The sequence below is a fragment of the Alosa sapidissima genome, chromosome 15, assembly GCF_018492685.1.
Source record: "Alosa sapidissima isolate fAloSap1 chromosome 15, fAloSap1.pri, whole genome shotgun sequence".
In the NCBI taxonomy this organism is placed as follows: Eukaryota; Metazoa; Chordata; class Actinopteri; order Clupeiformes; family Clupeidae; genus Alosa; species Alosa sapidissima.
This window is the reverse complement of record NC_055971.1, coordinates 13,279,796-13,305,514: the sequence shown is the minus strand read 5'-3', so window position 1 is coordinate 13,305,514 and position 25,719 is coordinate 13,279,796. Positions and strand designations below refer to the sequence as shown.

General features: G+C 42.2%; 1 protein-coding gene across 1 annotated transcript in view; it reads left to right on the top strand.

The window, feature by feature from the left end:
* Positions 1-6,334: 6,334 nt before the first annotated feature.
* The window catches only part of lrfn1 (leucine rich repeat and fibronectin type III domain containing 1), a 119,598-nt gene continuing 100,213 nt past the window's right edge, over positions 6,335-25,719 (top strand). The window contains exon 1 of the mRNA XM_042064519.1: positions 6,335-7,150. The gene's annotated coding sequence lies outside the window, so the exon portion shown is untranslated. The remainder of the gene's footprint in view (positions 7,151-25,719) is intronic.

Here is a 25,719-nt window from a genome sequence, read left to right as displayed (position 1 = left end):
AACCTCCTAGTTTTGACTGACATCCTCTTATCCCAGTTCTTCATTTTTAAGGCCCAACTTTCTTCCCTGTGGTAAAAGCTTTGCAGAGAAAGCAGAGCAGAGGACACATCTATAATTCTGCCTTTGGCTCTGCAGTTAGCCGCCGGCCAGAGAGACCTTCCAGGGACACATCCCCATATTGAGATACCCTTTAAAGCACATCTCTAACAAAGCAAAAACTACATACCAGAACTTCCACTCTGCCTTACTCCTCTCTTCTCCTCTCTTCTCCTCTCTTCTCTTCTCTCCTTTCTTCTCCTCTTCTCTTCTCTCATCTTCCCCTCTCCTCTCTTCTCTTCTCTCCTTTCTTATCCTCTCTTCTCTTCTCTTCACTGCTCCATTCGGCCCTGTTCCTCTCTGTGGGGCGGCGCGTGCCAAATGTGAAGGGGAGGCGCTCTCTGAGTGGAGGGGCTGGAGATCAATACCAGCGGGGAAGTGGACCGGCGTTTGAGAGTGATTGATCACAGGCGGCACTCCACCCAAACCGACGGCACTGCCCCGTCCAGCCTCCAATTAGACGTCTTATCAAGAATCGCCGACACTCCGGGAGATGAGACCGCCGCTGGCTGCTAGGGACTGTTGAAGAAAAGACAGTGTTCAGTCTTTCATGGTTGTTGATGTATGGATGATGGCTGGTGTGTGTGTGTGTGTGTGTGTGTGTGTGTGTGTGTGTGTGTGTGTGTGTGTGTGTGTGTGGGGGGGGTGTGTGTGTGTGTGTGGTGGGGGGTGTTTGAGAGTCTGCTCTCCAGGCTGTGTCATTGAGTGAGGGCCTACCACTGACAGAAAAATCAAATTGCTACCCCAACTGAGAACGAGCAATTTATACCAATATATGTCAAAATGGTTTTGATGTTGACTGGTTGGTTGCTGATGTTTACATTTGATATGCATGTGAAATATATGAGATATGAATGCATGTGATTTGCTCTGTAATTAAAAGAAATCCTTCATTATATACACTATATCTTCATTCATATTAATACAATTTCTTTCTCAGAAAATGAACATGTATCATAGCTGCATTCAAATCAAAGCAATCTATCTGTGATAAAAATAGGGTTGGTCGGTTTCACACTAACCTGAAAAAAGAAGCTGCGATACGCCTGTGTCTCGTCCTGTAATTAATGGCTTATTTCAATAGTAATGAATGACTTTCATAAATCATAAAATATGAAAATAATGGTTAAACAACAGTGTAACAGCGTAATGTTATTACAAATGTTATAGGTATTGTGTTCACAGTAATGACAATAATAGTCTGAAATGTCCCTGATTTATAAAGCTACAGTGCATACCACCACCCAAAATATGTGGCCTCTTGAAACACAAATGTTACATTCACAAGGAGCATTAAAGTTACAGCACCTGGGGAGAGCGTTGCTGATGGCCAATGTCAAAGTGTCATGTCCTAATTGCAGCATCAAAGCTTACTGTACGCCATACATGTCCAATTTCCTGTCTCCGTGCCCCCACTCCTCCTGTCTTTTACTCATTTGCAGTATGCCTATTTGCAACAGAGGAGGCACCAATCAGTCACAAGTGCTTGCATAATTAGTTACCTGCTTGTTACACATGGAATATGCCAACCCCTTCGTTTATGCTATAATGCGGTCAGGATATTGAAGTTTGATACTGAAGCATTGTTGCATTGACATTATGTTCATTATTACCATATGAGGAGGTCACATGCCATTCACAGTTTAAACACAGCATAACACAACACAAGACTACCCAAAGCAACACAAAATACAAAGTAGGCTAACACATAGGGACACAATCAGGGCTGTAGTGGATGCTAAATGTAAGTAAACATAGTTCATCCACCTCTGACATTTCAGAAATAGAGTTTATCCACCTCTTATTAGAGTTTGTCCACCTGTCAACAGAATTTATTCACCAATTGTAACTGTTTAACATTTAAGTTATTATGCACATTCACAATATGTGCACTCATCAACACTCTATGAACCATTTAATACCACTGGTATTGTTATAAACATTGGACAATAACCTCCACCATCCCCAAACATGTTCTGAATGCCTATTTCAAACCGTATGGTGCAGTCCACCTTACCGTGATCACAGAATTCATAATTTACCCACCTCTTTTCTTACCACTACACCCCTGGACACAACACAACACCACACACAATACAGTGTAATGCAAATCAATAAGCTGTAATGCAATACAATGGCAACACATGAATAATAATAAAAAAAAACATCATTAAGCTCCAAGGATCTCTGTCAGTTTCAACTGTCTCACTGACTGAGTTTCAGCACATGAACGGGAAAGGCTGGAAGACTAGTGTTGAGCTGAACACCAGTGAACGGGAAAGGCTGGAAGACTAGTGTTGAGCTGAACACCAGTGAACGGGAAAGGCTGGAAGACTAATGTCAGAGACTTTCTAATGTGGAGACACAGCACTCAAAAACTACTCCATAGAAATGCATGGGGCTAGTTTGTCACGCCAATATGGCCGTTGTCTACACATATTCCACCCCTTCCTCGGCAAAACGTCGACATGTGAATAAATTGAGCCAATCATGTGGTGTGATGTGAATACGTGGAGCCAATCATATGGTGTGATCTCGCCGCTGGAGCAAGATTGGTGTCGTGAAGCCTTGCGCACACGCAGTTCGACGCAAAGACTGTGCCCGATGAGTGCCCATAAAACGTTGGTATATGGCCGCCGAGTGGAGGGACTTGCCTAAAAGAACTTTGCTAATGTTGAGCTGAACACCACTGCGCCTATGCCACCTGAACTGTGCATATGTGCAGTATGAACTTTCATGCTATTTGTCTTCCTACTCCTGACATGACATTGCTGTGTAAAAAATATATTCATGTTTATGTGTTTCTTTCAGTTCATCCCTTTGTCATTTTGACACAATGTTGGTCAAAACAAATTTGCACAGTTACAGGTCAGAACACATTTGCAAATCTTGTGATTAACAATACATTTCATGTTGATACTGTATGTCTGAACAGACGAGCAGACTGAAATTCTTTTTTGAAATACATTTTGATTTTTTTATCCATCTAATATGAAACCCAGTAACTATGCCCAAGAATGTTTGTTTACCTAAACAGAGCAGAGCTTGTTCTGTGACAGCAACAGCCGCTGTCAGGAGACCTTGTTCCTAAATTAATTTTCTCACGGTGGTGCAGGTTTGCCAACTGCGAACCTAATCCAAGCTAAAAGGATCAGAGGATTCAATCACCAATATCTGGCAAAGATCAGAAGCCAAATGAAGCTGCATTCAAACATGAACCAAGCAGCAATTCATTTTTTTTCTTCCAGGAGGAGGTTGTTTTTCACCTGACCATTTTTCATCCCGAGACGCCACAGGCATAAAAGGAGGAATGTCCCGCTTGTCTAATCTTTGTTGCTTGCCAAAAAACAGACCAAAAAAGTTCCTCCTATTTTTCCAGGATGATCTATTTCATGGTTACTCTCAGTTCTGAAAGTTCACACACTTGATTTCCTTCCATTCCTCCCGTTCTACTTTTTTCTTGTTATTTTGAGGGGGCGTTAGCACAAACAAACCAAAACAAACAAACTAAAGTCATCAGTCCCAAAGGGAGAGGAAAAATGGTGTCAGTGGGGAAGAAAGCAAATGGCAGATTCAGTTACAACGGGAACTTTGAAAACTTTAAAGCAGACTGCTTCGAAACCCAGCTGTGGTGGAGCATCAGCATCACTAAGGGTGTTAGTTCTCTCCCCACAAAGGATGCATACTTTGTGAGACACAAACATTTGAGGGATTGCTAACTATATTTAGCTAAGCAAAAACACATGCTAAATTTCTGTTTGTGGCATGGCTTTGTTATAAGGGAACGTTTTCTCGCCACAGGCATGGTTTTTTGTATTTATGCCAGCATTTGTGCTTTCCTCTATAAAGACATTATGCAGAAGTGCTAGCAATGCACACAGCTAACCATTCACGCTTCCCCTTGAAGTCAGTTCCTGCCCCCTGCAGAGCTGCACTTCCACTAACAGCAAAACCAGGCCGCTTCATTTGTAGCATTCATATCTGGCTATTTATACAAGTTATGAAATATTACCGTCATTATGCTTTACCTGCCACCAGCTAAGTAAACTGTTGACTTCACCGTTCCCTCATGAAAGCTATGAAGCAAAGAGTACATTAGTGAACTGTCAGTTGCTGGTGTGTGCATATCTTAGGCATAGATAGCTCATTGCTATTAGATCAAAACTCCAAAACTCCTTAATGGTTTTTTTTTTAACTGGCCGGTTTATTACACATAGCAACGTGCATGCCATTGACTGGGATCTGGCATAAGAAAGGGAGGACAAACCTGAACCCTGTTTCTCAAAGCTTTCACTGAGCTCTGCAATACCTGAATACCTGCGATACCTTTTTTCTGGATTCCCCCCAGGTTCACCATATGGCTACATGGGTTATGACCTATAACATAAGATTTTGATTTCTTTTTTAATTATTTCTTGAGGTTTCTTCCTAACTGATTAGTATACCTTTTAGCAGAGATAACTTTTAAAGTGTAGCTAGACCCACTGACCCTAATCTAATGTGGAGCGTACGTAGGCACTATGGTGGCTAACATCTCTTTTGCAAAGTTATGCGGATGTCTTCTACAGCTCTGTATCTTCATTACAATATCACTTGATTTAAAAGGCTGTCTTCTTTCTTTTTATAATGAATATAGTCCATTTTCAGCACATCATTACATAAATAAAATGTTACACAAATCCCCCCACCTCATTTTGGGCATATGGCGTGAACTCTGATACAATGTGTGAAGATCAAGAAAAAAACTCTTTTGCAATTGAATTCAGAGCCCCAGGGGGGCCTCCTGAGTATATCTCTTTAATCTTAGCCTGTAAACATAAACATCTTCAATAATTCCTAATTACCATATTCCCTTCATAGACCTGCCCTAATTAATCTCTCTCTGTCTGCACATCATGTAACCATACCCATACTAGCAGGACAGGGCAGGGAGACATACAGAGAGAGAGAGAGAGAGAGAGAGAGAGAGAGAGAGAGAGAGAGAGAGAGAGAGAGAGAGAGAGAGAGGGCAATTGAGAGAGAGAGAGAGCACAGAGGTAGAGAATGGAAAGGCTGAGTTTAGCACACAAAAAGTAAGCACACTGGAGAATAAGAAATGGGGGTATCCCACAGCAACACTGCATCCAGCTACAAAGGTTTATAAAGCCAATCTTTAAATTATGGGGACATTTTCTGTGTGATAGTTTTTGAGCCTTGCAGTAAGTTTCATTGCCTATTTTTGTGCTGTATCAATTTCATTGTAGTCATCACTAAGCATTGTTTAAAACATGGGTCTATTTGGTTCATATATTTAATGTTTTATTTTACATGTAGGCTACACATGACAAATAAGATTCAATGATGCATCATCTAAAAACGTTATTGACCATCACGTAGGTTTCAATTGGTTATTACTGAGTAGTTCCTTTAATCCTCGGAAATGGCCAGTTGTGAATTATCATGACTTTGACAGAATATAATTTATTTTAACATAGCCTTATATTACCTGGCTGATTTACTCGTCCTCGCAGTAATCCCCTGTCGATGCAAGAGGAATGACAATATGAGTAGGTATTTGCAGTGTTGAGTGTGCATGTAGGTGTCACTGTAATCCTTTCAATCCAACATTCTCAACCACTCGGGGCCACCATAAACAGTGGCCAACGTCTGTCTCACGGTAACAAGCAGTGCACGTTATAAGTGTGTAATAAAATGGCGAGCAAGGAGTCTCCTCTAACTGTATGTTTTTATAATGTTTAACATTTAAGTATCTGTGTAAAGCCACGCATATGTTTACATAAAAGGTCCTGTGGAATTCACATAGGTTTTTACAAGCCATGTAGCCTACTTAGGCTATTGTCGCGTAAGTGTACAGGTGCCTTTCCAAACGCAGAAGCACACAGAATTTCATTAATTCTGACTTTATAACGGGTCAGAATGAAAATGGCGAAATCTGAACATCGCATAAACCCCCAGTAATATGAGATTGCGGCAATTATGTTCTCCTTTACAACTCCCCACGGGCTAAAGAAGATTTAAGACCTGTCATTTTTGTTCTAACCCGTAACCGTTACCAATATGCAGAGACATAATGTGTTTTAGCCAGTCGTGATTCTAATGCCGCACAGGTGCAGGACAGTCCTGGGCCGTAGTATCGCATAGTTTAAAATCAGAATACTACGTCTTTGCATCCCACCGGATATTTTCTTCGAGTAACACATTCAAGTTCTTTACAGACAGACCCCTATTCGTCCCGGACTAAAGCGTGATGCTGTTGGAGAAAGCACAAGCATCAAGCATGCGTAGGTGGGATTCCTTCGCTTAATTCCCAACAACACTGGCAACCTTGGAAAACATTCGAGATGAACATCTTATTCTGCCTACGGTTGGGCGCGATTAAGTGGTTTATTTCTGTCAAAGCACAAAGCGATTTCACGTTGTTTTTCTCCAGCAACTGAACAACGCGTGTATGTCTGCAATACCTTGGCTTCTCCGTCTTTTTCATCTCAGTCGTGGCTTTGAGAGGATATTGGAGTGATGCGTCCCTCAGATGGGATTGGTCGCTAAAACTGTACAGACGCAGACTGCACGACGCTGTAAGAAATACGCATCTGACTCACTGTAATGTTTTCTCGACATGTGGATTCATATGGCCTCGTTTTGTGTTATGGACCAGCCCTAACCACTCACCTTTTTGAAAACAATTTGGATTTCCTTCACATCGGGTTCATTCTCCCAAGGATTGAATTTGGATTACGGCGCAGTGAACGTCGCAACCGAAGGGGAAGGTAAAGGCTGTTAAAAGCGGCAGTCCTGTCTCTCAGATCAACCCGATTGGATTTTTAAAAGTAACGTTGGAAGATGAATTTGAGGGATTCATTCCTTCAACCAGTCTACATGCTATCTCTGTAAACCAACGGAGGTTTTAGTGTTTCACTCTGACTTGGGCCAATATCTGGTGGATTGTGAGTACTGTAACCAAAGACTATAATTTGGGACAGGGAGAATTTGGGCGCCTTTGTGGAGAGCCGACTGCCCCTCAACTTGGCAATCAGATTAATGCTACTGGGTAAAGGTAATACACGTCTTTACAGCTACTGACCGTTACTGCATTTATTTTAATGTCTTATGTAACAGTAGGTTAAAATACATACCTTGTGACGTTGAAGCGTTACTGCTAAAAAGATGTAATCGGTATATTTGAGTGGAAATACATTCAGTTAGTTTCTTGGAGTCTACCCATAGGTTAGTGCTTGCCAGGAGATGTTTGCCGCATAGGCAAGCACAGATTATCTCCCAATACTTCATCTTTGACTCTGTTAGGCAAAGCCTTGCGCAATTCTGACAAGCTCTTTTAATTCTGACAAGCTCTTTTAAGAAAACACTAAGCCGCGCGATGTTTATTAATTGCATGAGGCTGAACTGCACTTATTAATAGGGTAGGCAACTTGATCGGTCTGTAGTTTAAAGGTTATTACACACTTTTTTGACGTCTCGAACATTGTTGTCCCCGCACGCATTCAATCTGACCTTAGGCAGTAGGCTACTACACTGGCATAGTATGTGTTCGATGTTTATGACCATTGCATCTCACGAAGTTTTATATATATATACACAGTGATGTGAATTTGGCCTTAGATATCATACAACTGACCGCAGCCATGATATTCAGTGGCATAGTGTTCGGCATATGTCAATATTCACCACAAATAATAGGCAGATTGAAAACGCAGGGCGCCAGACGCAATCGGCTATTTTTGGAGGCTTTTCTCTCATAATCTATTCAGCAGCCCTACAACGGCATCTGCATGCTCGCAAGATGCCCTCGACATGCCCCATACTGTAGTTCTTACATCATGAGTAGGGCAGGAGCTGTCCATGGTGCTTGGCATTGGACAGACAGGCGGCTGTAGCCCAAATCCTGCTACTCTGCCTCCACGGGCGTGTCTGCGGCAACGCGGCGCCCGTTCCAGCAAGTTAACGGCTGCACAAGTCGTTTTAGTGCTGGCAGCCACACCGGCCACTGGGGGACACTGGTAGATTACACAGAGTCATATAATTAGTTGGTTGCTAACTAGTTATGTTACTGTAAGCCTTGTACCTTTGGAAGCTTTGTATAACAGAGCGTAAGGGGCCGATTATTTCTACTGGACGAGTCAGAGCTCAGATATCACGCTCAGAAGTGGCCTATATGGAGAGCTCACCGATAATGTCTTGAAATGCGGTTTTTATATAGCATTTGAAGGACGTAGCCTTAAGCAAAACAACACCTGGAGGCAACACGCTCTGTTTTTATTCTCGGATTTCTATTAAAAGATAATGAATTCGTGTTTGCTTTACTTTGCCGAGCGACATCCCTCAATAATGACACCTCTCTCTGCAATTTCAGCAGAACATAATGTAGCCTTGGTCATGTTCAATATATAGAACAAAAAATCTTCAAGTTCAAAACAAATCTAAAACATGCTGCCATGCTAAAATCTCTACAATGACCAATGACTGTAGGTGAAACCTGGCAGCTGTGACAGATGTGACACTGACACTCTATACCTCCACCCCCTCATTCACTCACCCACTCACTCACTCACACACACACACACACTTCCACACACACACACACACACACACACACACACACACACACACACACGCACGCACGCATGCACGCACACAAGCACACACACACACACACACACACACACACACATGGTCTCCAGAGACTGTTGTTTTGGGCCATGTGGACTGTTCCATGCATAACACACTTTCAGTGAGTGATCCAGCCACCCACAGCAGGTGTTTCTGCTTATTTGGAATATGTAGATGTGGACCACATACTAATTTTGACGTGATGAATGAAACAATTACTTGACTGGTCATACAGGCAGCATAGAGAGTTACTATAGTACTGTCATATGGAATCCAGTGATTCTCATTAGTGGCCTGCATGCTACTTTGATAACTAGGCCTGTTTTTTATGTGGGCTCTGGAGGGCTGTGACAGTGCTACTGCTCTGGTTCTGATGTTTGTGTGTGTGTGTGTGTGTGTGTGTGTGTGTGTGTGTGTGTGTGTGTGTGTGTGTGTGTGTGTGTGTGTGAAAGAGAGAGAGGGAGAGAGAGAGAGAGAGAGAGTGTGTGTGTGTGTGAGAGAGAGAGAGAGTGTGTGTGTGTGTGTGAGAGAGAGAGTGTGTGTGTGAGAGGGAGAGAGAGACAGAGAGATATTGTGTGTGTGAGAGAGAGAGAGGAGAAAGAGTGTGTGCACAAGGGAGTGTGAGGGGTGTGCTGAGTGCTGCGCTGCTGAGAGGCTGGAGACATTTGAGACAGCTAGATGAGCTCTGCACAGCCATAGATGTCACCGCCATGGGGCTGATTATAGACTGCCCGAATCGTCCAAATCGTCAGTGGCGGCCCCCAACCCCTGCAAACACACATATCAGATTAGGCTCAGGATGGAGGACTCTTCTACTGTTTTCATGGGAGTTGCACCAGTGTTACGAAATGTGTTACCAGTGCAACATGGCAGAAATGTCCTGGCTGAGTTGGGATTGGGGATTGGGATGGGATTGACGATGAGATGGGATTTCATCGCACTCACTTTCACTTAAGGGTATAGAATCGCGGTGGCCACTTCCCTGGTGAATACAGGTGACATGGTATGTGGCAGTGCATCCGTTTAAGTTATTCTGCCTCCCCATAGGTCTGAGATCAATATGGTCTTGCAGAACAGACAGAAATAATTGACCCGGAGAGCAAGATAAAATACAGGCTGTTGGATTCTGCCAATAGTAGAGCTAGTTGTGCGCACTAACTGATCACACCCACCAGCTCAGTTTTAGGCTTTTTTTTTTATTAAATTCTCTGTGTCACCTTCACTAATTAAAATGAGTGATTTATAGCACTGCTGCTACAGCTGCCTCTAACACTGCTATTATTATGACTCCTACTGGCTATTACTAGTTCTTCAGCTTTCACTGTTATCTCCCCAAATATGAGGAATGATCTCAGATGCTTTTGTTCTCTACTTAAGGCTCAGATTTGTTTACGCCACACCTGCTTAATGAAATTTGGGTTTTTCTGGCAGTTGATATTTATTTATTATTTTCCTTTTGGGCTTTGTAGTTAGAGTCCTCGGAGTGCTGTGTTCTTATGACCCACTTTAGGCCCGGAGTGATTCATTTGGTCGCTTTTGGAGACAGAGCTAGCATTACAAGACACCATAAGATGAGCTTTCAAAGCTATTACCATTCTCCCTCAGCTCTGATTTCAGAAATGTCTCAAATTACAGGAAGGCACATGCATGAGATACGTTTCCTATCCTATCTCCTCTCATTAAACATCTTATATAGGAAATCCACATGTAGAAGTGGCTCGATACATACCCAGTGAATGGACATTATAAAGACAACAGCAACACTTAATGTGACTTATTTCTATTAAGATTAATTACCACTGTCAGAACGTGATTGATGCACTGGGAAGACACTGCCAAGGGGAACGTACAATGGGACACTCAAATCACAATGGCTCATTCATCGGTGGCGGTCTAACGGTGCGGAGGTCTCACGTGATCTCATTATCCGCAAGGTTCTTTGGTTTTATGGCCCGTTCTCTGTTCTATGCTCACCCATTCTGGCACGCTACTCTGTGTGTCCTCAGGTCTCTCCTAGGCTTCTCCATGAGGTGGATCCTAATGTAGACTTTATAACCGGGGGGACAACACTGATCGTGTTCCAAATGTAGTCATTAATTTGGCGGTGACACATGTTAGCACACATTTCACACGGTACATAGAGACTGTTACTATGGTGTGGGTGGCGGTAGCGTAGTAACCTTGGCCGGGCACAGGTGTGGGGAGCAGAGAGGAAAACGTTTTTTTTCATGTTTTCCACAGATTTTGCGACAGGTTATGAATGTTTTATATGGGCAAAAGTGTGCTTTACAGCTCTAACTCTACTATTTGAAATCTTTTCATAAAAAAGCTATAGAAAAAAGTATTTGTTGCTGCAGAGGATGGCAGTTTATGATCAATAGACTTACTCCCACAGATTTTGTCTGGGTTGTGGGGAGAATATATTACTCAGTCTAGAAAGACAACATTGGAGCTTGCATAAGCAACAGCTTAGCATTCAATACTGTGGTAGCACACAGAAGGGGTTGGGTAGAAAGCTTATAAAATTTGAAAAGGTTGTAAAAAAAAAAACCTTCAATGAATACAGTTCGCCTCTCTGAGTAAAAATCAGGTGTGCTCTTCTCTCACGTTCTACCCTTGACACATTTCCTATAAGAAAAACGCCTCTAACTGGCAATTACAAATGATTACACTGGCGTTCACAGTCCAGCAGTAGAAAACACAATTATGATAAAGGAATACCGTTATTGTTCTAGATGTGTGGACAATACCATGCCCAGAATGCAAATAAGTTCTACTTAGCTGAATCATTCATTTCCTCTAGCTTGTATTAAAAGCCCACTAGCTCCCTGGTAAACGGCTTGTAGGCCCATAAATATGCTTGGCCCAACTTTAGTTATCATGTACCTGTCATGTATAATACAGCCGTTCTGTGTTTTGTTCAAAGGCTTGTCCTATCTTCATAGTTGGCATGTGCTTGACTTAATTCAAATTCATTGATGAGTTGTTGCAGCGTGAGGGGCCACGCTAACAATGTGTGGACAAACCCCTTTGCACATTAAAAGACCTCCACCCTTTTTGCAGCAGGTCAAGTAGAGAGGGTTTGCAGCCAAATGAAGCAGAGCTGTAATTTAGCTTATCAACTTGATGATTTGATTCCGTTTGACCGTACGCGTGCCAGCTTGTGGAGAGCTTCGAGGGCTGGCCAGATAACAGGACGCTCCACTGTGCCTTCGTGCCTAAAGGCAGCTGACTAATATGAAGGAGAAAACAAAGGCACCACCACCGGCAGCCCAAAATACCCACCGGGGAAGGAAAACCGGTGGTGACATAACCTGCCCACCACTAATGTGACAGAGGATGTCAGAGCCTGTCAAAACTGTCAGAGGTAACTTGGGGGCTGGTGGGGGGTGGGAGGGGGGCAGTGGTTGAAGGGAGGCTTTGCACCTGCACATTCAAATGCAGGGTCAGCCTCAGTGCTCACACCGTATTATGCTAGCGGGTGAGTAATACCAGGAACTGCATGTCAACCAAAACCAACCCCCCTCCCTCTGCACAACTGCTGCTGCCGACCACCACCCCCCCCCCCCCCCCCAAACACCAAACATGTGGAGCCTGAGTTGTTTTGACATGCCGAAGGGGCATTCCATCCAGACATTGGCAGACTCGTGGGTCAGATCAGGGTGAGGATCCGGTTCAGATCGGGGGTCAGATTTGGACCTGGTGTGGGTGGGTTGTGGCCCCTGTCTGCTCTTGGGGCCGCAGTAAAAGGGTCACTAGCCCTCTGGCGGTCCAGAGTGTGGGGTTAAACGCTCTGCTCCATAACAGCTGTTGGGCCGCGGTACAGTAACCCTGTGCCCTGGCAGGCAAACCAAATCCCCCCCATCATCTTGGATGAATGCTCAAACACCACCACCCCAAAGCCCCGTTCATGTTTTATTTTCCATATGTTATGGTTGCATTCCGTGCGCACTTGCATTTCACTGTATTCAGATAAAAGTGGAAGTGGAATACTACTGACTAATACATTGGAATGTCCTCAGATGCTTGGCTTATACTTGGGTTATATACCAAACCTTCTTAGTGTATGATAGCACATTTTGGACATATTAGAACACACATTTAATGATGAACATTTGTTTTATGTAACTGGGTTCACAATGCATAATACATATTTACCAGATTTGTGTACAATTAAAATACAGATAGAGAGATAATTATTTTTTAAGTTTTTAATAGTAGCATCGGTTCAGGGACATCAGGGAGAGGGGCTTTTATTCTTGTTATGCAGAAACCCCCACCCCCTCCACTTACACGGGTGCTTTTACCTGCACAAATGAGATGTGTAAACTAAGTAAATAGTTTCTAAATATAACCAGAGGAGGTTAAAACAGACAAATGTCAGTGCCACAGGTGCTTCTGTTTCTCTGCCTGGTTGTTTATAGTCTCTCATGAAGGGCACTCAAGCTTCACCCTAGGCCCTTATGCTGCTTCAGACAACGTTACGTTATGGCTTTTTCCCCACACTGACTCTACCCAGACATAAGCTCTTTAAAAATTCATATGGGACTTTTATTTCACTGGGCTACAGTGGTGGCAAAAGTTCAAAATAATTCTTATATTCTTTGGCTCTAAATGTCTAAACCTTAGACACAAGTATTTTTCTGTAGCCGTGACACAGTTCATTTTATTCCACATAGCACAGATGTTCAGCTTACTGTCCTTGGTGAGCCTACAGTTTAAGGTCAGACAGGGCATAGTTCTGCGATACCCATCACTAACAACATTCAACGCCTGTCCAGTTTCTGAGGAAAAGGCCCATTTTCATGTGTTCATCGTGTACCGGACGGCTCGTTCTGACTGGCAGCCCTGACCTTCTGCGAGATTTTCCTGCAGCCATGTTGAACTTTTCATTTTCTTTAATTCTGTGCTGTTGGATGTCCATGGCGTCCGACAGGAGGACTGTAAGACTGTGAGATTGCAGAACGAAGCAGATTTGATATCTTTTATTACACTGCAGTACAAAAAGCATGACGTGTGGAACAGCAGCGGGGGGTCTAAGCAGTGGGTGATTTTTGTATTTTTTTTATGACTCAGGAAACATCATATGCTGCCTATATGATACTGCTGTGCTTTTGTTCTCTTATTTAGAGCCATTTATTAATACCAGTGATTAGATGATGATGCCTTGTATCAAGGCCTGTAGTAATCTGCTTGCTGATGGGCAGAATTGTTGTCTTTTTTTCCTGGGATAAAAAGAGATAATAACAGATAAATCCCTCTAACAGGGAGTTGTGTCTGTTGCGTCAGCTTTGCAAGTGGCGCATGGAAAAGTGCTTTTAATCCACTGTGTTGGTTGATTCTGCTGGACAGTTCTCTGGCGGTTTTAATTACATCTCCGTTGGCGGCTCTTTTGCAGACCCACCAGCTGTATTATATGATAAGTTAGTTCAGTCAAGTCAGACGCGGAGTCACCCTTAATAAGACTTGGTGTCGTCAGTGTGAGGTTTGGATTTTGAAGTTGACTGCTCTCATTAGCAAAAAGAAAACCCATCTCCTTTAGATGTGGAGAGGTCACATAAAGAAACCATTTGAACAGTAATGATATCCATACTCTTGCTATATTTAGTAATAGGAGGATCCATTCTACCCCCCATGCCCCTCCTCCAAAAAAACAAACTTTGCAAAAGCCAGTTGACCACTGCAGTGACCATTTGAACTGATTCTTCATTACACTAATATTTCCGCCCAAATTGAAACAAAAATCAAAGCTGAAGAGATTGAGGAGGAGGATGAGGAAGAGGAGGGGAAGGTTTCAGCCAGAAGCAGATTAACAACCGCATGGCTCATTCACGAGGAAATGGACCACACAATGACAGCGCTAATGCCCGAACCTTCACCAGAGCATTCGTTTTTAAATGAGCCCTCATCACCTCTCCGTTCCTAAGCCAAAATTAAGTGTTGTGCAATTATACTGTAAGCACAACAGAGCCGTTCTAAACCTCACATGCATGTTCACTGGACTTGGAGAAGAAGCGAGGTTGATTGCTCGTAAAGGGGGCTATTTGGTAGGTTCTAGGCATATTTCTCTTTAATGGTTTTCTGCCTGCATTTAGTACTGCTGTCACTATTACTGGTAACATATAGTGTTGAAATGACTGTCTTTAGTGTTTTATTGAAAGTAAAGATTACACATTATTGATTCGTTGAGAGCTGTGATCTTAGTGAGAGATCGAGTTATTCCTTATATCCATAATTTCAGTAAGGATCATTGAATATGCAATCCATATGATATTGTATATGAGTTAATAATGCCCGGATGACATTAATACCACGTTAATGCTTAGCGGAAGTTGCTGATACAGCTGGTCATGAACTTCACAGGCATGCCCATATCCCCTGACATCCAGCCTAGGAGAGAGGGAGGAAGAGAGAGAGAAAGAGAGGGAGAAAGAGAGGAATGGAGAGCGAGAGAGTGGCTCTTGGCAGAGCGCTGTCAGCGGGGAGGCTTTGGAAGGACGCAATCTGCCGATGAGGCAGTGTGATCCGCGGGGTGTTTTCATGCCTGTCATGGATGCCATTCACGCCGAAATTGGCGTAGAGAGAAATGGCTCAGGCTTTGCCCTCTGCTGTGTCTGTTTCGGAACACTGCTAGGTACGAGGTGGTGGGCTGGCAGAGAGGGAAAAAAGCTGCACTTTATGGTGGGTTCCCTTAGGGTTCTTTCTACATGGCTAATGTCTAATTGATCATGTTCTTTTTTTATGTGAATACATGTTGTCGCAAGTGCACTTCTGGCAACATGTTCTCATGTAAATATGGAGGTATATTGTTAGGGTACATGCTGGTTAATAATTAAGGGTTAGCTACGGTTTGCCAGTATTATGGACACTTTGTGGAAAGCGTGGCCAAGAAAGCACATGTAGGACTGTGCAACAGCTCATTATGCTGGTGGTCATTGCACCGGCTTTCTTGGGCCTGGTTTGGCAGCCAAGGAGCATCAGATGGGCACGGTCGGTGTCATATCCATATGGGACAAGCTGTCGTATTGGCCGGTCAGAGAGAAAGAGATATCCTCTGACACACACACACACACACACACACACACACACACACACACACACACGTGCACACAGACAAAGCATCACTGAAGACTGGATGAGTAAGACACTCTCCGTTTTTGTTTGTCCTATGCAGGAAGACTCTTTAGACCGACGCTTGGCTTCTTGCACATCATGCGACATCCACACATCATTTATCCGTCATTTAGCTAATCTGTTTAAAACAGAGCAAGGGTAATTAGTGGCTTTACGGCAAGCTGAACCGCGCCCCAACCATCACCACCACCACCACCACCACCAGGCTACAAAACCATATCCCCCGAGCAGCTACTCCCCCAAGGGCTAATGCCACAAGTCATGCATAACTTTGCCACTCTATTATAATTTACATAACAAGTGTTTAATTTTGTACTACACAGTGTTCTCGTCATAGCAGCCACGCGGGGGGTGGCTGGAAGGTCAAACACCCAAAGTATTTTTATCCTTAATAATGTCATCGTGGGTATTAACCACCGCCCCAATCCCCCTCATATGCAGAGGAGCTGGTCCCCCAAGGGTGTTGTATGGATTGCGTCTGTGTCACCGCAGAGTGGCTCTGTCACTAGGTGCGAAAGTGCCCGGGTGCGATGGGCTGCCATCTGTCACGGACGCCCAGGAGGGTGCCACCAATCTTGGCATGTCACTCCTCATCCTGCCCAGTGCCAGCTCTCCTCCGCCCTCGGCACTCACACACCCAAATGGACAGGCAGCAGTTTTTTTAAGGGGAGGAGGAAGGAGATGGCCTTTTATGTGTGTGTGTGTGTGTGTGTGTGTGTGTGTGTGTGTGTGTGTGTGTGTGTGTGTGTGAGTGTGTGTGTGTGTGTGAGTGAGTGTGTGTGTGTGTGTGTGTCTGTGTGAGCCTCATTCCTTTAGGATGCCAAAGGTCTGGCTCGATTAATTACAGAGGACTCATGCAGAGAGACAAGCCTGGGCATCTCTATGTGCACTACAGTGGCCATTTTGGGTCAAACAGACTTAATGATATTAATGCACTTACATTTGAGAGATCCTTACAATACTTGGAGTCATTAGCTTGGATTACCAGTAAAGTCTGTGTATAAATGACCATGATGAGAATATGGGTCAGTATTTTTTTTTAATTATTCAATCATCATTAACCAACATTATAACTCATGCATGTAATGTAGCATCCAAACCAAACAGCCCGCTTTGTCTACGTGCTTATGATTATTAAATTGCATTGAGTCTCTGGCTATGAGTATTAAATTGCAAATGTTCCAAAAAAGGCATAGTTATTCGTCCACATTTCACACTAAAACCCTATAATTAGCCCAGCACGAGCGACTTAAAGTCTCACAGGCATTAATAATTCTGTTTATGTTTAGATGGAGATGAGCCTGCCACTGAAGGCTTCCTCCATTTGTCCTTCATCTCTTCTCTCTGTCTCAACCACACCCCTCAATCCCTCCCTCTCTCCCTCTCTGCCTCATCCTAGAATCCCCCCCCACCCCCCCCCCCCTGGGTTTGTGTCTCCACAGTGAGTTGCAACAAACCTGTGGTTCTGCTGACGGCCAGCACTGGACGCCAAGTTGTGCAGCTCATCAATATTTGTCACTGAAACATCAGCTCATAGGAAGGCTTTCATTATTAATGCGTTGGTGATTGATGGCCGAGGCCGGCCGCGGGCGTGTGTCACTGCATTTCCGAAATCAAGCATAAGAGCTATCGGAGACCCTTACTTTTAAAAAAAAAAAATCATTAGACCGCAGACCAGTGCCAGAGATCCTCAAGCAGAGGACACTTTCCAGACCTCAATGTTAATGGTTTGGCTCAAGTGTTGAGCTCTGCTTTGTCCTCTGAGAACAGGGGTGAGTGGCCGGGGCTTGGCACCAGTCCTCTGCAGTATGACTGATCGAGGTGCTCATCCCATGGCCTCATTTCAGGTGGGAAAAGGGGGGCGTTGGCTTTTGTAAGATGCAAGGCCAGAGTTATGTGTTATTATAAAGCTCTTAAAAACTCTTCCAAGCTCCCTTAGTATTCTACTCCAAAGGAGAAATTAGTCATCGTGATAAGACGTGGATGTGTATAGAATTTTGACTTGAAAGCTTTGACATGAAAGTAAAATTTGCTTTGAAATAATCAGGATGAGGAACTGAATTGGAATTCGTAAGGATTCCTGTGAATCGCAGGTGCCAGGTGACAATGACAACACCTATAAAAGTATTTTTTTCAGTTGACAGGAGGGGTTGATGTGTCTAAGTACAAAGTGAGACATGTTTTTACCCGCCTTTGCTTGTGCTGATGGAGTTTGTAATTGACGGCTGCATTAATCTCAATAATGCGCCACTCATGTTGCAGAAAACAGGCTTTGGGATTAGTGTCGTTAATGAGAAAACAAAGTACAGCATGCATACAAACAGGTATGCAGAATATGCTACACAGAATTTTTACACATTTGTTATCGATGTACTCTTTAACCTGTTTAAATATCTCACTTTGCCATCTCGAGCGTCATATTTAATACACCATGGGAGATTGTTTTGATTATTTCAGATAGCCTAACTTCACGTTGGCAACAGTTTTTCATCACTCTTCTGACAATGAAAAAAAGTGTAACCTGAATATTGAGCATTAGAATTCAAATGTATTCCAACATAAAGTTCACATTCACATTCTCACACACCACAATGTCATGCTACTAGAAATAGTATTCTGAGAAGCACATGGTATGTTTTGCATATCTTAGGAGATCTCATCTAAGGATTTGGTGGGATAGTCTTTGTTTTGTCCTGCTCTGAGCAGCTCAAAGTGATTATTGCTGCAGTTGAATATGCATGTGTGTTATATTTTTTTTCACATTTTGCTTGCTTCATGTTTCTAGGGCTGTCTTTCTTTTCTAAACGGCATTCCTAATCTGTCTCTTAAAATGCAAAGCCACAACCATTATATTTATACATCCTTGTGTTTAGTGTTTTCCTGCATAATGCATTGTCCACTTGATTAAAAACAACTGTAGTAAAGTTGTGAGAAAATCATCCTGTTCAAAGCTTTTTCTGGATGTGCAGAGAAGGAATTGTCATGGCTGTCTCTACTAAAGCTTTCTATAAAACTATGCAGATTTACATCATTGCATATCAAACATTAAAATAACATGTCAGATATTATAATGCATACTGTGCTAATTCTGTTTGATTGAATGTAAACATACTCCACTGGAATATTTACCAGAAAAAGAAAAACTATATTTCCAAATTAAATAGTTCCATGGAATATCCTGAGGGCCCATTCTTTTGCTGAACAGTCAAATCAGATGATGTTGGTTTCCCCTGCATTGAATAATAATGAGCTCACAACTTACTGTATAGTCAGTGATGTATGTCGATATCCAATGGGAATTGAGGGGGAGGTGGGGTGAGGGGGCCGGGTGTCGTGGCCTCAGCATCAGCTTGCTTTGAGGTGGAAGGCATGGAGGTGGAATGACTGGATGAGGTCACTGACCTGTCCCTCCAGCTGGGCTGCGTCTCCTGTCCCGTCATGCCCTGTGTGGATAGCAGTCTTCCTTGGCTCCCTTTTTCCACACCCAGTCAAAGGCATAACCAGAAGTGGCATGTCCCCTACTGCAAACTTTCCCTGAAACAACTCAACTACCAGCCCTTTTTCCATAAACTAAGGATGATGTTTCTCTTTCTTTCTTTTCGGATTCAATATGATTATGGACCTCTTGAAAAGCATTGTCTTTTCTGATATTGTTATCAGTATAATAGTATTGTTATCATTATGTTACAACAGTAGTGAACATTGTTGTTGTTGTTGTTGTTGTTGTTTCAATACAGCCCCCCCCCCCCACATACACACATCTAAATCATAACACCTAAACCTTAGTCAGTATTAGAGACAACAGCTCTTGGCTACTGAAGGAACAGCCTTTTAATCTGAAATGGGCTTTTTGAGGCAAGATAAGGTAGAGCACCGTCAGGAGTGCCACTGAGGCTTAGAGAGGCATGGCAAAGGCAGTGATGTATCTTTACTGCTCAATACATAAAGGTACAATAATGGAGAAACTTGAACGTAAAATGGGATTTTCTGTCTCTGGTGTCACTGCATTGAAGTTCAAAATGAAAACTTTCTGTCCTTACGAGAGAACTGGCTGTTTCTGTTTCTTGGCAAAGCACCTTAACTAGAGATAAAAATGACTTGTTTGTAATTCCAGGCAATGTATTTGTACCCACATGCTACACATCGTATTATTTTTATGATACAATATGTGTGGCCATAAAGTGGTTGCCATTAAATCTAACCAGCATAAAATTAACTGTTTTGTCGTAATTATTTTTAACCCAATTATACAAATCCACCCAGTGATCGCTCCGTTTCGTTTCCCCAAAAGACCTTATGTAAGGTTATCCTACTTGACAGATTAGTACACAGCATATTTTGAAGTGGCTTTGGTTAATATCATGTTATTTTTTTACCGTCTCCTGCTCATCATTGGCACATGAATATGGGCACAGAGTTTATGTACTGCTGAAATGAACTTCTGTGTTTATTGCTGGCACCGGGATGACAGATTAGGAGTAGCCCCAAAGCCAGTGGCTGTGTGAGTTGAGCAGATTCAAGCAGCATCTTGTCATTTGATCGGCCTACGTGACCAGACTCGGAATCGGAGCATTTGTAATAGGCAAGGCCATTCACAATCAAAAAGAGCAGGGCAAAATAAAACAATTTCTCAAAAGCCATGAAGAGCTGAACACAGAAAGACACACATTTTCCAATCTATAAGGACACTTCTGGTCTCTCATTTGCCCAGTGTTATCACACCATCTATAATCTAACCTTCAAGCAACCACCTGCTACATGTCATCTGTTCAGTTTTGAATTTAATCCCACCAGCATAATTTAACGTGATCGATAATGTTTGGCATAGTTAATGTATGTAATTGCATTTCATATGCTGACATACGCATTTGCTCGTTCTTTGTTTAGAAGACATTGCGCTCATGTTGGTATGATCTCAATAAAAGTGAATACGGTCAGCCATCTGTATTTGATAAAAGGAAACTGTGTTTCTATGGGGACCAAGTGACATACTCGCAGATGAACATTTCAGTCTGCAGTTTTGAACTAGACAGACCTTTGCGGTTGGTGACAACTTGTTGTCTTGTTGTCATTGCAATTCTCTCTAAACAGTCAAATCTGTAGTCGAGTACATTTTTGGCCGATGTTGCCATTGTGTGTGTCCAGGGTCACTTCAGAAGCCTGTTGGTGATTTTGGCTTGCATATCCTATGAATATTTCCACCAAACAGGTTTCAGAAGTTTGAAAATGGCCACGTTGAATTTCAGATTGAAGAGAAAAGACAAAAAAAAAAAATGAACTGAAATAATTAGATTTGATTCGACTTTATTGTTATTTAGCAGAGTACAGGTACAGAGCCAATGAAATGCAGTAAATGAGCAAATCTGGGGGTTAACTTTGTTTGGGTTCACAGTGGGGTTACAACTTCAAAATCTTGCCACTCTACAACTTTGTTCTTAGGTTACCTCGGGTCACATAATTTTGCCTTCCAACACTTGCTTGCATCATGTGAGGCTGTTTTATAGAACTGAAATGTCAAGAGCCTCTTATGTTAAGACAGTTGACCCCAATTTTACCATCTCCTTGAGTACTTACAAATTGCCGAAATTTAGAATGCATTATTCATGAAAGCAGAGTAGTTTTTTTTTTTGTTTTTTTACCTGGCTTCAAGGTCTTTGTCATGAACTTGGTTGTGAAAGGTTTGCCCCTAATTAAATACTGATAATTTCAGTTCACAAGAAATCTCAGGTTTGGTAAATGTAGATCATTTAGATTTTATTTACATTGTGAAAATATATATGGATGCTCTAGATATAAGATTTTGTACTTAATTTCATGGATCCTCGGTGGGTGTTTATTCTTTGAAGAAATAAAAAAGTCACATGAAAAGTAAGAATAGGATAAAAAACAGTACAAATAAAGATGTCGTGAACTATTTCTGCCTGCATAGAGATCCCTTTCTGCCAGCACCAGTTGTAGCTCAAACATTGAATTATTCACACAGTTCTCCTTCCAAGTCAAATAAAAAATGCCTTCACGCTGCATAATCATCTGCCTGTGCTGCCTCGAAATTTTCCACAACACAATCACCTTGATATTTTCTCTGACAATTGTAGCGCTGGAATTGGGCTGTCTGTTTTCTCTACCTGACTGTTGTTTACCTTACAAAGAAGAAGACTGCTACTACACACAGATTATCACAGGCTGAGTTCCTAGTATGGGATTCACGGCCACCATTGCACTGTGGTAGGGCATCAAAGCAGCTTATTATATAGCGTCTCAGAGGTCACTCTGTTGTTTGGCAGTTTAAGGTACAACCCCACGGAAGTGAAGAAATGCAGAAATGTGCAGAAGTGAAGAAGTGCAGAAATGTTATTTTTTAGCATTTAGTGCATACAAAGTCCATGTAATATCTAGTTCCTCTTGATGACAATGCATTACTATCATCATATTTCAATCCTGTGAAATGACATTACCATAATAAACGTTATAGAGTTATGACAGTCAGCGTTTACTATCTACCGCCAGTCATAACAGTCTGATACTGTGAGAGATTAGCAGTGCGCCTCATAAACTGTAAATTGAAACAAAAAAAATGTACAACTTTCCAGTAGTGCTAACATTGCTGTAAAACATTGGATCATTGGATGACTGGACCGTGGCATGGTTATGTCCATCTTGTGACACAGGGCTCCAGTAAAGTCTTGCGGTAACATCTAATGTTTGCTTTATAGTCTAGTTTTATGGTAACTTTGAAATTGAAAAATATGCATGATTACCCAGTAACAGCAATCATTTACTACAACCCTATAGAGACTATGAAACAAAGTGAATCTCTATAACTCATGCAGGCACAGGCAGATTCTGCAAAGGAGGGTGGTTAAGCAGGGTTTGAATTATGATCTGATCTTTGATCTCTAAAAAAAGAATGGCAAGCTAATAAATAAATACCGGTAAATAAATAGCCTAACAGGTGCAATTTCCATGAGTAGGCCTACGAGACTGCGGTTCATTATACATGCTATATCTTGTTGTTTTTTTCCAGCCTTTATATCAAGAAAAATATTTGAATTTTGATTGTTTTATATATATTTTTGCACTAATGTCACCAGGAATCATGCCAGTATTGTCAAGTATTGTCACTGAACTAGGCCTATTAGATGAAAGAATGTGCCTTATATGCTGCATTTGTGACCTGAAGTAAACTGTGCTTGCATATGTAGAAAAAAAGACTGCCATAGAGGTTCTGCACACATTCTTTTAGCCTTAGTACTGAACGTTGAGTATGAAATCAAAGCATTGAGAAGGAGAACAGTTTTGAAGCAGGACATTCAGCTCAATGGCCTTAATGCTTTTACCTTACTGGGACAAGATGAATGACTACATTTACATGTAGTCATTACATTCAATCTCAGGTTAGCAGCAATCAAATGGTTTGAATGAAGTCTTTCATTCTTCTGTAATAAGTTAAAAATTCTATAATTGACCCTTGCAAACTCAATGTGTACACAATACGTGATTATAGATGGGACACATAAAGAAATCTCACTGACGTACCCTATGGACTGTTCCAAATAGCACAGAGCTTGAAAACAGTTCTTTCACTCTAAATGTCAGTTGCTCCCTACATATTTTCCATTAGGTACTTTCCTATGTGTTCTTACATGGAAGTCTTCTGTATGCCACTCTATGGTATGCCCTCCCTAAGATCGGAGTTAAGATGAGGCTTGCTGGTGCGTTGAGATTTGTGGTGTAGGGCCCTAGAGGACAGTGCTTTCGTTGCCTTCGTTGCCTTTTAAAGACATCCAGCTTTTCCGAGCCATTAACTTGGATAGACGATGTTTGTTGTGTAAAGCCTCCATTTGGGCCAGCTCTTCTCATCGTCATTGACTCTTGCAGAAGGTGCTTGAGCTTTTGTTGTGAGTAAATCACTGCTGGAAGTGTCCTGTCTGCTTGCCCAAGTGCTAGATGTGTAGAGGGTCCTATTATTGAGGCTATATCTTCCCCCCTCCCTCATTGCTACCCTACCACCCCAACCACCCACTGGCTGCGATTTTGTGTCAAGTCTTCTACCACTTTTTTGACACTTTTAAAAAATGTTATTCCTTATGTGCACTTCTTTCATTATCTATTTTGTTTTTTTAAAGCTCCATTTTTATCTTTCCTTCTTTGTTGTTGTTTTTAGCGAGACACTTTATGAAAACCGCTTTGTGCTTATCTGCCTTGTCGCAACTCAGAGGAACCAGGCTTGTGCAAAATAAACAATCACAAACAAAAAACAAATCTCTTTATAGAAGGAATCTAGAGCAGAGGCAGTGTAGATGGGAGCCCACTCACCTTTGATTTACAGCACATTTTTATATAATATAAAAAAAAAAACTAGTTTATGTTTATGGTTCTTAGCAGATGGTTTTGGCCAAAGTGACTTTAATGACATAATTATTATATTAACATTAAAATTATTTACTGAAAACATTTGGAATGTAAACTGTTTAAGCAATAATTTGTGTTACATGTACAGTAGTGTGGCAGTACCATCTTGGATGAAGTAATGCTAATTTAATCCCAGTGCAAAAAACATCCCTCTACAAGCCACGCTACTCTACACCATGCTACAAGCAAACACCAGTGGGCCAGCATACAGACGATGAAGTTCGCAGCACATGAATCAATTCCATGAAACTTCTAAAAATCATAGACAACAAAGTCTCATTTGAAGTCAACATCTGTCTGTCTGTTCCGCTAGAAGTAAGTAAAAGTGCTACAAATGACACAACTGATTTCTGTCTCATTGCGCCCTGCGACGTGTCAGTAAATTTGGAAATATTGGTATCACCACCTGTTCTCACCACCTGTGTGGTTTCCATGGCACAGTAGCTTACATAGTGCACATAGACCTTTGAAGTTCGCCTACAAAAAATCTACCATCTTTGCCCATGTAAGGAGATCCGGTATCTTGATATTTTTCCTGTGGGAAAATAACTTGGGGATTTGCAGGGGCGCCTGCAGGAATTAATGCTATGGTATGCACCGTGCGCGTTAATTTTGATAACGTGTTCACTAAGTCACGTATTAGAAAATTGTAAATAGCCTGATGGCATGCAGCTAATGGGATACTGTGCATAAGTGGGAAGGTATGGTGGGCCAATTTGGTGTGAATACACATTACACACACACATACAAGGGAAATTTTCTCTCGTTGAGTAGCCTAGCCTGATGGTACGCACAGTGCGTACGGACGTACACCTGCAGGCGCGCCTGGGGATTTGGAATTATCATACCTGTTAAACTCTCACGGGGATGACGAAATCGGAAATGCAAACGATTTGCTCTACACACTTTTGTCCTCTGCCTTCGAGTGGATACAGGGATCTCCGGTACGGGAAGGCAACTTGCCATTAAAGGAATTATCCGGAGTAAAATGCACTTTAGATCAATTTACGGATGATTGGGAGTATATACGTTGAGTTGACATCAAAATCATGTCATTCGGATGTGTTTTGAGAAAGTTCGATTTTACCGTTTTTAGTCAAAACTCGTTAGCCTGGAAGTGACCAGGGCATGTCATTTTGCCGCTACAAAACGCTATTTTATACCTCTTCTACAGTTTCAAACAACATTACACTTACGTGGTAGTGAGTAGAGGGTCCCTAAAGCCAAACCGAAGTATCCCGAGGTCTTTATGTGGTCGGAAAGAGTCCAGAATGAATTTCATCAAGCCAGTACCTTTCCGGAAATGTTGCTGCTGCAGCTGGCATCTTTAGGGGAAAGTCCGTAGGAGAAAGTCCTACTCACTACCGCGTAAGACCCTCTACTAACTACCACGTAAGTGTAATGCTGTTTGGAACTGGCACCCGGTGTGAATCAGCCCTCTCGTCATACGCT